This window comes from Cebus imitator, unplaced genomic scaffold (genome assembly GCF_001604975.1).
Source record: "Cebus imitator isolate Cc_AM_T3 unplaced genomic scaffold, Cebus_imitator-1.0 Scaffold68, whole genome shotgun sequence".
Taxonomy (NCBI): Eukaryota; Metazoa; Chordata; class Mammalia; order Primates; family Cebidae; genus Cebus; species Cebus imitator.
In genome coordinates this window covers 1,723,896-1,736,108 of record NW_016107383.1, presented here as the reverse complement: position 1 = coordinate 1,736,108, position 12,213 = coordinate 1,723,896, and the positions used below count along the sequence as shown (strand labels likewise).

Sequence of the window (12,213 nt, the reverse complement as noted above, 5' to 3'; positions counted from 1 at the left end):
GGTGATATAGTTATAGCTATGATCACTGTAGATTTTTATTTGGTTCCTTCTTTAGGACTTTGTGCTCGTGTTTCATACTTGTTTTATACCATTTACTGATTGTATTTTTAAATTCACAGTGATTCTAACAATGCTGATGAGTTTAACAATTTACCATAGTCCATTTATTTGTCCTTACTAAATGTGACTCCACATCCTAATTTTTTGACAGAGCAGCTCCCAAATTACAGATACTATTATAAATATATCCTATTCTCTATTCTGAGAAAAAATTTTGAGAAAGCGTTGCTCATTTTTATTTTAAAATGAGATTATATATTCTTCTAGCTTTGAACAATCCTGCAATATCCTTGCTTGGCATACAAACAGTAATCTAAATGTGAGAATTTTTGTAATATGTATGATTTTGGATGTACACTTGCCCCTCCAAGCAGGTAAAACTGCTTAAGTCATTCCAGATTCTTGAATGGATATGGGACATGTTTGTGTTTTCCTTCTGCTTTCACCCTATTCTCTTTATAAACATTAACTTTCTCAGTTAATATTTTATAATTTCTAGAGATAAGTATAGGATATGTATCTTTATTTCATTTATGTACTTATTCCTTAATTAATTAATTTCAAAAATCCTATTGTACGAGGCATTGAATATGCAAGAGAGAAAACATAGTCAGTGCCCTCATGGAACTTACAGTTTAATAGGGAAGATGAGACACTTAGATGATTACAAGAATAGTAAGTGTTATAAAAGATGAAGTACAAGCTTTGTGCAGTGGCAATATCATAGCCAATGAGGTTTATCCGAGGCACGATTATTGCTAATTGAAAACTTTTCCCAATATCCCGCCGTGACAACTTGCAATATAGTCGGCATTGACAATTTTTGACAGTCTCTATAGGGAGTGAATATTAAAAAAAAAAAAAAAAGATGAAGTACAAGGCAGTGTGTTTGAATATAATGATAGCATAACCGAATAGGGTGGGTTAGGAAATGCCTTCCTGAGCAAGGAGCATTTAAACTGAGAGTTGGTTATAAATAGGAATTAATTCATCAAAACGGTGGTGGTACCCTGTTTTCAGGTATTATTTACTGCTCGTTAGGTACTTTCTCATTATTATGCCTCTGGGCATCAAAGTAGAAAGCTTTACTTACTATGTCAATATCCCAGTCTAAAAAATCTATTCACTTCAATTTTTACATCCCAAGATATTAAACAGTTTCTTCCATTCCTTTTAAAAGTTGTGTGTTAGTGCGAGTGTGTATGTTGTTTCAGTCACCAGTAATGGAGCAGTTCATGTCCAACAATAGGCTAATAATGTGGAATGTTAATTTGAAGGGCATCCCAATGTTCACAGTGAATCAAAATGTTCAGAAAACACTTACTTGAGATTTACACTGTTTAATTTATAAGGTCAGCCCTGGGAAAGACACAGTCCTGCAATCAAATATGTGTTCACACTTGCAATGAGTGTTTCTGGCTCCTCTGATGTTAGCTGCATGTTAATTTATTTCTGAGGCTCGCAGACATCAGCTGCTTTCTGAGCTTTACTAGTGTGGATATGTGCACATGCGCACATTGTGCATGTACCTTTATTGAATGATATAAAAATCGGATAGTCCATTCTTTTTACAGCTTTTTTTTTGTTTTTTGGAGAAATCATCATGATTTTCTTTAATCATGAGGAAACCAGCCAGAACATATACATATCATGGACCTGCACACCCACACACATGCACACACACACATACACATACACACTTATTCTGATACATCTAGCTACCAGAACATTTGGACAAGTTATTTTTCTATTGATGCAGCTGAGGCATTTCTTGAGAATCTGTCTGGGAAAACAGGGTTTTCACATGCTTTAGGTAAACAAACTAATCATCCAAGAAATAAAAGTATGAATAAGACTATTACTGAATAATGTCAGAATTTAGTTAATATTCAGTGATGAAAGTAAGCTCCAGAGAAAAGAGAAGTATTCTTTTCTTGTTCATCACTGTATTTGCACGATTTAACACAGTGGCAGGATGCCTAATGGGAGCTCGGTGAATATCTTTATGTAAATGAGATCCCTGTGAGTTTTTGGCTTCACAGGAGTTATGAATAAGCTGAGATTTCCAAGGTGAGTTACATTTTAATCCTTCACTATTATATGATCTTGGAACCCTTCTGAGGACCTACGGTTCTATATCAAATGACAGTTGTCTGTTCATTTTGAATTTAAGTCAACTTCTCAGCATTTTATTAGCTAAAGAGTTGAATAGGACTTGTCCCTAGGGCATTAAAATATTCTTGCACTTATGTTTAAATCCTGATGTAGTTGTCTGACCAGAGATCCTTTAAGGTGCTGAGTAGTTTATCTCTAATCTGTTTATGAGTTATTACAGAGATATTTGAAATTTGGAGCCTTACAATTTCAGAAGTCACAGCTTAGTAAAAAACATAAAGAAACTACACTGAAAGCTGAACAGTAATGGTAACCCCAGAGATGTGAAAGAACATAGTCACATGGATGTTTAGAACTTGATCTGCTATCAAAGCATTTTTCAAAAATGCCCCATTTTTAAGATAGAATAAGAGGACAAGTTTACCTTATCACATATTATCTTTATAATTAAATTTGTTTACTCAGATTATTCATGTTGGGAAAATTCTGCCACAGTTCTGTGTTATTGTAAAATATTCCATGCTTTTGAGTGCTTTATACTTAAGAGTATAGTAAAAATTAGCATAAGCTGTGAACTGTATAATATGTGAAATCATTTAGCTATAAAATGACTATAGCTGGGAAGCAGAAGAGTTGATCTAGAGCTCTGAGTGAAAATCTCAGTATCGATTCCATTGCATGGGTGTTTTCTTTTTAAGAACTAAGTTAAACGTGGTGGAACTGCAAACATGATCTAGTCAGCAACGGATTTGGTCCATTCTCTTAATGTTTAGTATTTACTTATAATACCCCAAACTCATATTATGACTGAGTTATCATATTCCACTAATGAGTGGTTTGCTCACTGCATTTCTTTTATTATGTATCATTTACTTCAACTGTGTACCTGTTCTCTATTGACTGTTATTTTTCTTATCAAAATTTTCAGTGTTATAACGTTTTTGGTAGAAGTAGGAGGATTACTTCCCTATGAAACAGCTATGCTAGATAAAACATATGCAATGCATTTCTAGACTTCTATGAATTAAGGAAAAATTTTAGAGCCTTTGTTCTCTCTTCCACCAAGACTGCACTAAATGCAGACTAGGGAGAAGTGAAGAATAAGCTTGAAATATAAGATTATACTGAAGGCAAATGCCAGTGTCGATACTGCATTTGATCAGAAGACTAAGCCTGCAGTTACTCATAGAGAGAAGGGGTTGAATCTGAATTTGCTTTAAACTTAGATCTTGAAGGTGGCTAGGGTTTTTACATTAGTGCCTTCCTCTTACTTCTGATGTAATTAAACACAAATTTGTGTATAGAAAAGTACTTCAATTTTTACCTCCAAGATATTGATGGATACAGATAAATTTTATATGAGCTCACTATTATGAAAATTCACCATATGAACAGGAAAATAAGCCACCATAGGTGAAATCAGAAGAAAACACAAATAATAGCCATACATACCCAGTCACTTTAGATACAGGAATTTTCAGTTATAAAATACTAGTAAGCATTCAAAATATATAAAAGTTACAATTAAAAAATGATTAAACAACATGAGACTATATGAACAGGCACTTCCCAAAAGAAGACATTTATGTGGCCAACAAACATGAAAAAAAGTTCATCATCCCTGGTTATTAAAGAAATACAGATCAAAACCACAATGAGATACTATCTCACGCTAGTTAAAATGGTGATCATTGAAAAGTCAGGAAACAACAGATGCTGGCAAGGATGTGGAGAAATAGGAACGCTTTTACACTGTTGGTGGGAGGGTAAATTAGTTCAACCACCATTGAAGACGTGGCGATTCCTCAAGGATCTAGAACTAGAAATACCATTTGACCCAGCAATCACATTACTAGATATATACCCAAAGCATTTAAATCATTCTGTAGTAAAGACATATGCACACTTATGTTTATTGCAGTACTATTTGCAATAGCAAAGACTTGGAACCAACCCAAATACCCATCAATGACAGACTGGATAAAGAAAATGTGACAAATATACATCATGGAATACTATGCAGCCATAAAAAACGACGGGTTCATGTCCTTTGTAGGGACATGGATGAATCTAGAAACCATCATTCTCAGCAAACTGACACAGGAACGGAAAACCAAACACCACATGTTCTCACTCACAAGTGGGAGTTGAACAATGAGAACATATGGACACAAGGAGGGGAGCATCACATATTGAGGCTTGTTGGGGAGTCAGGAGCAAGGGAAGTGAGAGCATTAGGACAAATACCTAATGCATGTGGAGCTTAAAACCTAGATGACAGCTTGATAGGTACAGCAATGGCACATGTATACCTATGTAACAAACCTGAGCATTCTGCACTTGTATCCCAGAACTTAAAGTAAAATAAAAAAAAAAACTGTCAAGATTCCCAAAAAATTGACAACATATGTTTCAATTAAGAAATATAACTCTTGAAACTTAAAACATATGGATTGATTAAACTACATATCAGACAATTAAAAAGAACAAATGAATTATTCAGAATGAGGCATTAGAATATTTAAGAGAGATCAAGGAGATGCAAAATGTCAAGGGCATATAGTAAGACATGGAATATAATGACCTGTTCTAACATACATCTAATCAGAGTCTTAGAAGAAAGAATATATAGAGAGTAGGTAATCAGTATTTGAGAAGAAAATGGAAAAAGACTTTATAGAACTAATGAAAGACATAAATACTCAGACACAAAGAAGCATAGCATACACTAAGCAGGTTGATGTATACACATAAATTCAGTTACACACACATTGTAGCCAAAGTGAAAATGCCAAGGCAGAGACATCCTTAAGAGCAGCTGGAGACTACCAAGAAATCAACTACTCACAAAGACGTTTAGGTTGACAGACTTTTTTTTTTTTTTTTTACCTGGGACCACAGGCGTGCGACACCACACCCAGCTACACCTTGCATTTTTTGTAGAGATAGGTTTTCACCATGTTGCCCAGGCTGGTCTTGAACTGCGAAGCTCAAGTCATCCTCCTTCCTCACCTTCCCAAAGGTTTGGAATGACAGGGCTGATATCCAGAATTTACAAAGAACTAAAGCAGATTTACAAGAAAAAAACAAGCCCATTCAAAAGTGGGCAAAGGATATGAACAGACACTTGACAAAAGAAGACAGACTTTTTATTAGCAACAATGAAAACTGGAGGAAGGAGGAATATTATTATTCAGAGTTTTGAAAAAATATCAAATGCTCAACCTTGTATTGTCTGCCCATCAAAGCTATCTCCCAAGAATAAGAGCAAAGCAAAGACATTTTCCAATAAGTGAAGACTAGGGAAACATCTGAGCAAATCTAAACAAGCATTGCCTGTCTTGTTTATGCAGTTAAAAAAGGAGCAGACTAGATAGGGCGCAGTGGCTTACACCTATAATCCCAGCAGTTGGGAGGCCACGGCTTGAACCCAGGAGTTTGAGATCAGCCTGGGCAACATACCAAGACCTCGTCTCTACCAAAAAAAAAAAAAAAAGATGATCTGATTATCGTGGTGAATGCCTGTGGTCCCAGCTACCAGCTACTCAGACAGCTGACATGGGAGAATCACTCGAGCTCTGGAAGTTGAGGCTTCAGTGAACCATGATCATGCCACTGGCCTAGGTGACAAAGACTAAGGTATTGGGCAGTGCCACTATGAAGTTTGAAGGGAAAATGACTAGAATGAAGGTATTCTAAGACCCCTGAATTGTTGGGAGTTACTAAGCTAGGACTTTGTTATATCTACTGGGAAAAATTTAATCATAGCTAATAAAAGAATAGGAAATGAATATATAACTTCCAAAAGTATAGAAGAGAAAAATGAAATAATGAAAGAAAGAACACCTGTCAGATTTAATCAACTTTAAAAAAATGGTGAGAAAATACGTGGGAAAAGTTAGACATATAGATGTTTTAAAGTAAAATCTACAAAAAATTGCAGATATCAAAAGTCTTGTTTAACATGTATGTATTAAACTTTTCCACTGAAAAGGTATCAGATGATATTGAAAAAGAAAATGTAACTGTGTCCTGCCTACTAGGTATATACCTGAAACATAAGTCTCTGGATGTTCGAAGGAAAAGAATAGACTTAGTTATACCAGCAAATACAAGCTAAAGGAAAATTGAGTTCTCTTTATTAATCTCATCCAATTTTAAGAATTTATTACAAACAGCAAATGAAGGAAAGAAGGGATCATTGCATAATAAGAGGTTTAACTTCTTTGGAAAGTACAATAGTTCTAAATACACAAAATGTAAATATAAATAAGTAAAGCAAAAATTGATAGAGGAACTACAGGGAAATATGACATACCACAATCATAGTGATAAAGTTTTAAGAAAATTCCTTATTAAAAGTTGAGCACAAAAAAATTTTTCAAAATTGAAAAGATTTGAACAGCAGATTATCAAACCTGATTTAATAAAAATATATACATTATATACCAATTAGAGAATGTACATGCTTTTTAAGCACATATAGAGTAGTTTTACAAATTGAGACATGTTAAGCCAAAATTAAATTAAATTTCTGAAACAGTATCTCATAGAACAGATCCTTTAACTCAGTGCAATCAAATTAGACCTCAATAACAAAAAGATAAGGATATATGAAATTATACAGGGCCAATCCTAACCAAACAAAAAAGAGATCACTTTATTAATCTCAGAAAACATAGACTTTATGATTAAACACCTTGTAAGGCATAGACATGGTTGGAACATACAACATTGGAAGGCAAATTTGGAAATATCAGATGTTCATATTCCTGGCGACTACAGAATTTTACTTCTCAGAAGAACACCTTTTACATGGGTTTGCTAGGAAACGTGTGAAAAAATGCTCATAATTATATTTTTAGAAAGAACAAAACAACCAAAACAAAATCAGTCTAAAATGAAAATAGGAAAAAACTCTGATTGTCTATCCAAAAAAGATTAATTTATTTGTAGAATTTTCAAGCAGTGGAATGTTTTATAGTAGTGAATTTGAATAAATGACAAGTGACTACAACATAGATGGATCTTGTAAGAATAATTTTGACTGAATAAAAACAAGATCAAGACAAGTCACAGTGGGGTAATGTTTTATATAAATTTAAAAAAAGCAAAATAAAACTATATACAAATATTCAAATGTATATCATATTTACCTGTTTGTATACGTATGATATACATATGAATATTTGTATATAGTTGATATATGTATATCATAAATATTCATATATATCATATTCATATGTATATGATATTCATGTTAGTCATATGTATGTGATAATCATATATATACATATGTTCATATGTATATGATATACATGTATTCTACTCTACCATAAATAGTACTTTATCATATATAATCATATCTATATCAATCCATATAGAATCTGTTCCTGTCTACACACATATAAATTTCTATTTACTTATGTAAAATCACATTTTATAATTCTGTAATTGCTTTAATTTTTGTTTGTGAACTTAGATATAATTGAATATGTGAGTGTATTTTTTATATGTCACTAATATAAATTGTGTAACTTTAAAACAAAAAAGGAGGCATCAATTCTCACCAGTGCCCATGTCCAGTAAAAACATGAATGAATGATCAATCTCACTTACTATTAAAGAACTCACTGGTAAGGAACTACTACAGACTCAGTAATATAATTATTGTCTAGTACAAATATTAAAATGTTCATTGTTGGCTAAAATGTGGAAAACTACACACATATTTTGGTAGTATAAGCAATGACAAGATTCTTTTACGAGATTTATGAATGCATTGTTAAATTTTAAACAGTGCTTCCAACTTTTGCCGCCTCCTGGGCTCAGGCAATTCTCCTGCCTCAACCTCCTGAGTAGCTGGGATTACAGGCACGTGCCACCCTGCCCGGCTAATTTTTTGTAGTTTTAGTAGAGACGGGGTTTCACCATATTGACCAGGATGGTCTCGATCTCTTGACCTCGTGATCCACCCGCCTCGGCCTCCCAAAGTGCTGGGATTACAGGCTTGAGCCACCGTGCCCGGCTTACTTTCTATTTTATAGGAAAACTTATCTTTATGAACATTTTATAGGAATGTTTACCTTTTGAAAGGGAATCCTAAGCTTGATTTTTTAAGGTATGGAGTTAGTAGTATTTTTTCTTCCAATTAAAGATGAAAGGGCCTCATCCTATCCCCCCAAAAACCAGTTACTATTGCTGAGTAAATACTAATCAGATTGTTTCAACTTAAAAATGCAAGATGAGTAAACAACAGTTATTTTCATTCAGAATTTTAATTTTTCTTAGATTTTTATCTGGACAGCTTCTCTACTTTAACTATTTTACAGTTCTAAAAGACTGACTGATAATCCACCTGTAATTCCGTTTTTACCTTTGTTCCTGCCACCCTCTTCCCATTTTTCATTTTATCATATCACAGTGGCAGTAATGCTACATGCTACTCATTGTAGATATTTATATCAACAATACATACATTATTAAAATGACTTCTTTACTAGATGTCAAACCTACTTGAACTACATTTGAATTTAAGTATTGGAATCACCTTCCTTTACCCTACTTCTGTGATAATTTATCTGTAGTTGTTTGATTCTGTAATAACCAAAAACTACCTTTCAAGGTCTAATTAATTAGTATTTATGATTTATTCATTTACTTTGATGCTTCATTTAGTCATTGAAGAATAAAAACTGTGGTTAAAATTATTCATTGATTATACTTAAGATTTTAAAACATTATTGAAAGTAATATACAGTTATTTAGTAAAAGAAAGAACTCTTCAAGTGATGACATAAATCTCAAGGAGTTAACATTTAAAAGAAAAAAACAAGTCATCCCTCAGAGCTGTACTTCACATACACTGTGGGTTGGTTTATTATAAAAATATAAATATTATCAGAGCTTAGCAATGGTGTAGCATCTTTTAGCTGATTTTTTTTCTAGAAGCATTCCTCAATGCTTTATGAATTATGAAAATAATGTATAATATTCTCTATTAAAGAATGAAATACTACTATTGTGAAAAAGGGCCATTGTGCATTGAAGCATGGAAGGATAAAAAAAAATGCTTTTTTATAGCACATGAAAATTCTATAAAGTAGAATAAGGAATAACATATTTTTTCACAGAGATTCTAAGCCACTTGAATTGAATTCAAATTTGATCTTTTTAAACAGCTTGATGTCATCTGCCTGGAGAGAAAGCATGATTTAGTTCTTTAATCAAAGTTTCTTTGACTTGCCTCCACACTGTCAAATACTGTTTGGGACATAGTGAGATTTTATAAAAGTATGTCCCAAATATTTTATGGGGCATACACTAAAATATTCATTTATTATCTAAAATTTAAATTGAACTGAGCATTCTGTGTTTTATGTGATGACCTTATGCTTATGCTATGGAGACCTATAAAATGACATCTTTTCTCCTCAGATAGCATGAAGAAAGTATTTGCTATCAAGGTGGCAGGAAGATAGATAATTTAAATTAATACAAAGCATTTATTTGTAAAATCTTTTAAATTAGTTTGGTTTAATGTAGCCAGAAATTTTAGAGTTTTTAAATAATGAATAGTTTATTCAAAGGACCACTTAAAATATGCCATCTGCAAAATAACTGTGTACATCTTAATACTTCTCTGCTGCTTTGTGACCGTATGTATTTAATCCAGTATCCCGAACATCCAGAGCTGTGATTGTCCATTTCTTTGTTCTTAAGCAGATACTTACTATGTATCTGGATATTTTGCGATGAGGGGAATAAATAAGGTAATTACATATATCTGTAAAGTGAGGCATATATTTGATTTTAATCGAAAACCATCTGTGAGAAAAAATTGAAGAGAAATACAAGGATTTGGAGTAATGAGGAAGACACTAGATTTATTCTTGGATTGAATCATTTGGGAAATCTTTATGGATGAGGGGGTGGTTAAGTTGGGTCTTGAGAAATAGAGGAAAAATTTCCTGAATGTCTTTGAAGTTTTCATGTCAATGCTGATGAAAAGAAAATGCATTCAGTAGGTTGGAGGAGGTTCCAAACTAATGCACTTTCACAATGACTAAATTTTTGTTCTTGAGAAAAGTTTCCTTTTAGTGTGATTTATTATAATCTAGTCTTATTATTTGGAAGTGTGACATTATATTGAAGATCTTGTCAGTTACAACTAAGAGAATGATATATGTCAGAGAATATGCTCAAATCTTTTAGGAACTAATTCCTGAACAACCATTGCCTTAACTGTCAAATAACATACATGAAAGAGTAACCATAGACAAGAGCAAAAATATTCTATTTTTTCTTCAATATTTTTATGTTAATCAGCTCTTCTGTGCTTCTGCTTCCTTATCTGCAATGTGAGGTGGAAATATATACTTTTTGTGATTGCTGTGGGCAATATATTTAAATGACCTAGCACTAAAGAATATTTAAAGACAATCCCCAAATACTGCTAAAGAAAAAATGAATTAGGATTATTCCTGATAATTTTGTGCTTGTAATTTATTTTATAAAGCTGTGAATGTTGACTCAGAAGGTGTATGTGATTTAAGAAGAATAACAATGTTGTCACTCATAAAAAATTCATCTTGGAGCTGAGAATGGTGATACGTGGCTATAATCCCAGCTATTCAGGAGGCTGAGGTGGGAGGATCCCTTGAGCCTAGGAGTTCAAGGCCAGCCTGGGCAACATAGCGAGACCTCATCTCTTAAAAAAATTTATTTGAGAATGTTCTAAAAGTGCTGAGTTTATGCATGTACGTTAAGAGTCCACTCCAAGCCAACACACTGGTCATGATTTATTTCTGACCATGGCTGCATGATTCTTGCTACTTAAGATGTGGTCTGGAGACCAACAGCATTGGCCTCATCTAGGAGCTTGTAAGAAGTACAGACTATTCTCAGGATCTGGAAAAATATGAAATAAAAGAAGAAATACAGAATATTAGCTCCTACCCTAGTCTTCCAGCATCAGAACCTGAATTTTAATGAAATCCCCAGGTGATTTTTATACATTAGTTTGAGAAGCACTGGTCTAGATTTTAGTATAGGTATTGAAAAGTTTATAGTGCTCCAAGCTTTTGACATTAATGTTGTCTTTTTAATATGTTTTCTGTCATTCATTTAGGGCTGATAATATAAGGAGAAAGGAGTTGTTCAAGTCTCAAGAACACTTTGTAGCAAATTGCCTTTTCTGCTTCACCTAGTGGTGTTCAATAGCCTGAAAGATTGAGCAGTTTAGCAGTTTACTGCTTAAATGTCAAGCTTTACTCTTTTTTCATTAATAGTAGTTAGACACAGAATCTTAAGATTCTGAATAACAACAATAATAAGGTCTTTGCCTGTATTTTATTAAAGCCTTGGGAGGAAGGAGATGTCTTGTGAGTTTATTCACTAAGTTGCTTAGAACCATGATATAGCTAGTAATATTAGTTTATGGGTATTGGTCCTTGCAATTAGTATCATTTGAGGACTCTGCTAAAATTAAATATTTAGATTCTCAGGCTATGCCCAGGATATTCTGGTTCAGTGGGACAAGGAAGACTTGGAATCTCTATTGCCGAGAAAGAAACTCTTTAAGTTGCAATGCTGCCCAGCCTGTTTTGCAAACCATTGCTGTAGTCAGTTTCTCTTTTATCTGTTTGAAGACCTTTTCCATCCCCTATGTTTCATTTGGCATATCGTCAGTAATTTACTTTTATATAAAATTAGAAAGGTAGGCAGTGGAAAACAGAAAAATAAAACTGTTCCGGTACTTAGAAGCCCTGTGTTCTTTACTTGATATAGATGAAATGGGCAAGGCATTATTTATCCATTTTACTATCTGTAAAATGGGCCATATACTTCAGTGGAGCGTGAGAACCTGTAGACATGAGTGCTTTGAACTTTCAAAAGAAAAGATGTGTGAATTGAGCTTGTTTTTACAACCTTGTTGTAATATCCTTCCTGTTAAAATGTGTTTTCCTTTTCGACATAAAACCTGGTTCTCATGGAAAACTTACCCCCTGCACTTTCTGTTTCCTTTGTACTTTATAC

General features: G+C 33.4%; 1 protein-coding gene and 1 non-coding gene across 9 annotated transcripts in view; both read left to right on the top strand.

Moving 5' to 3' along the window:
* TRPS1 (transcriptional repressor GATA binding 1) overlaps positions 1-12,213 on the top strand; it is a 253,230-nt gene that overhangs the window by 65,950 nt on the left and 175,067 nt on the right. The window lies entirely within an intron of this gene.
* LOC119471657 lies at positions 762-902 on the top strand. The gene has a single exon (XR_005200715.1). It is a non-coding gene; the product is annotated as a U4 spliceosomal RNA (small nuclear RNA).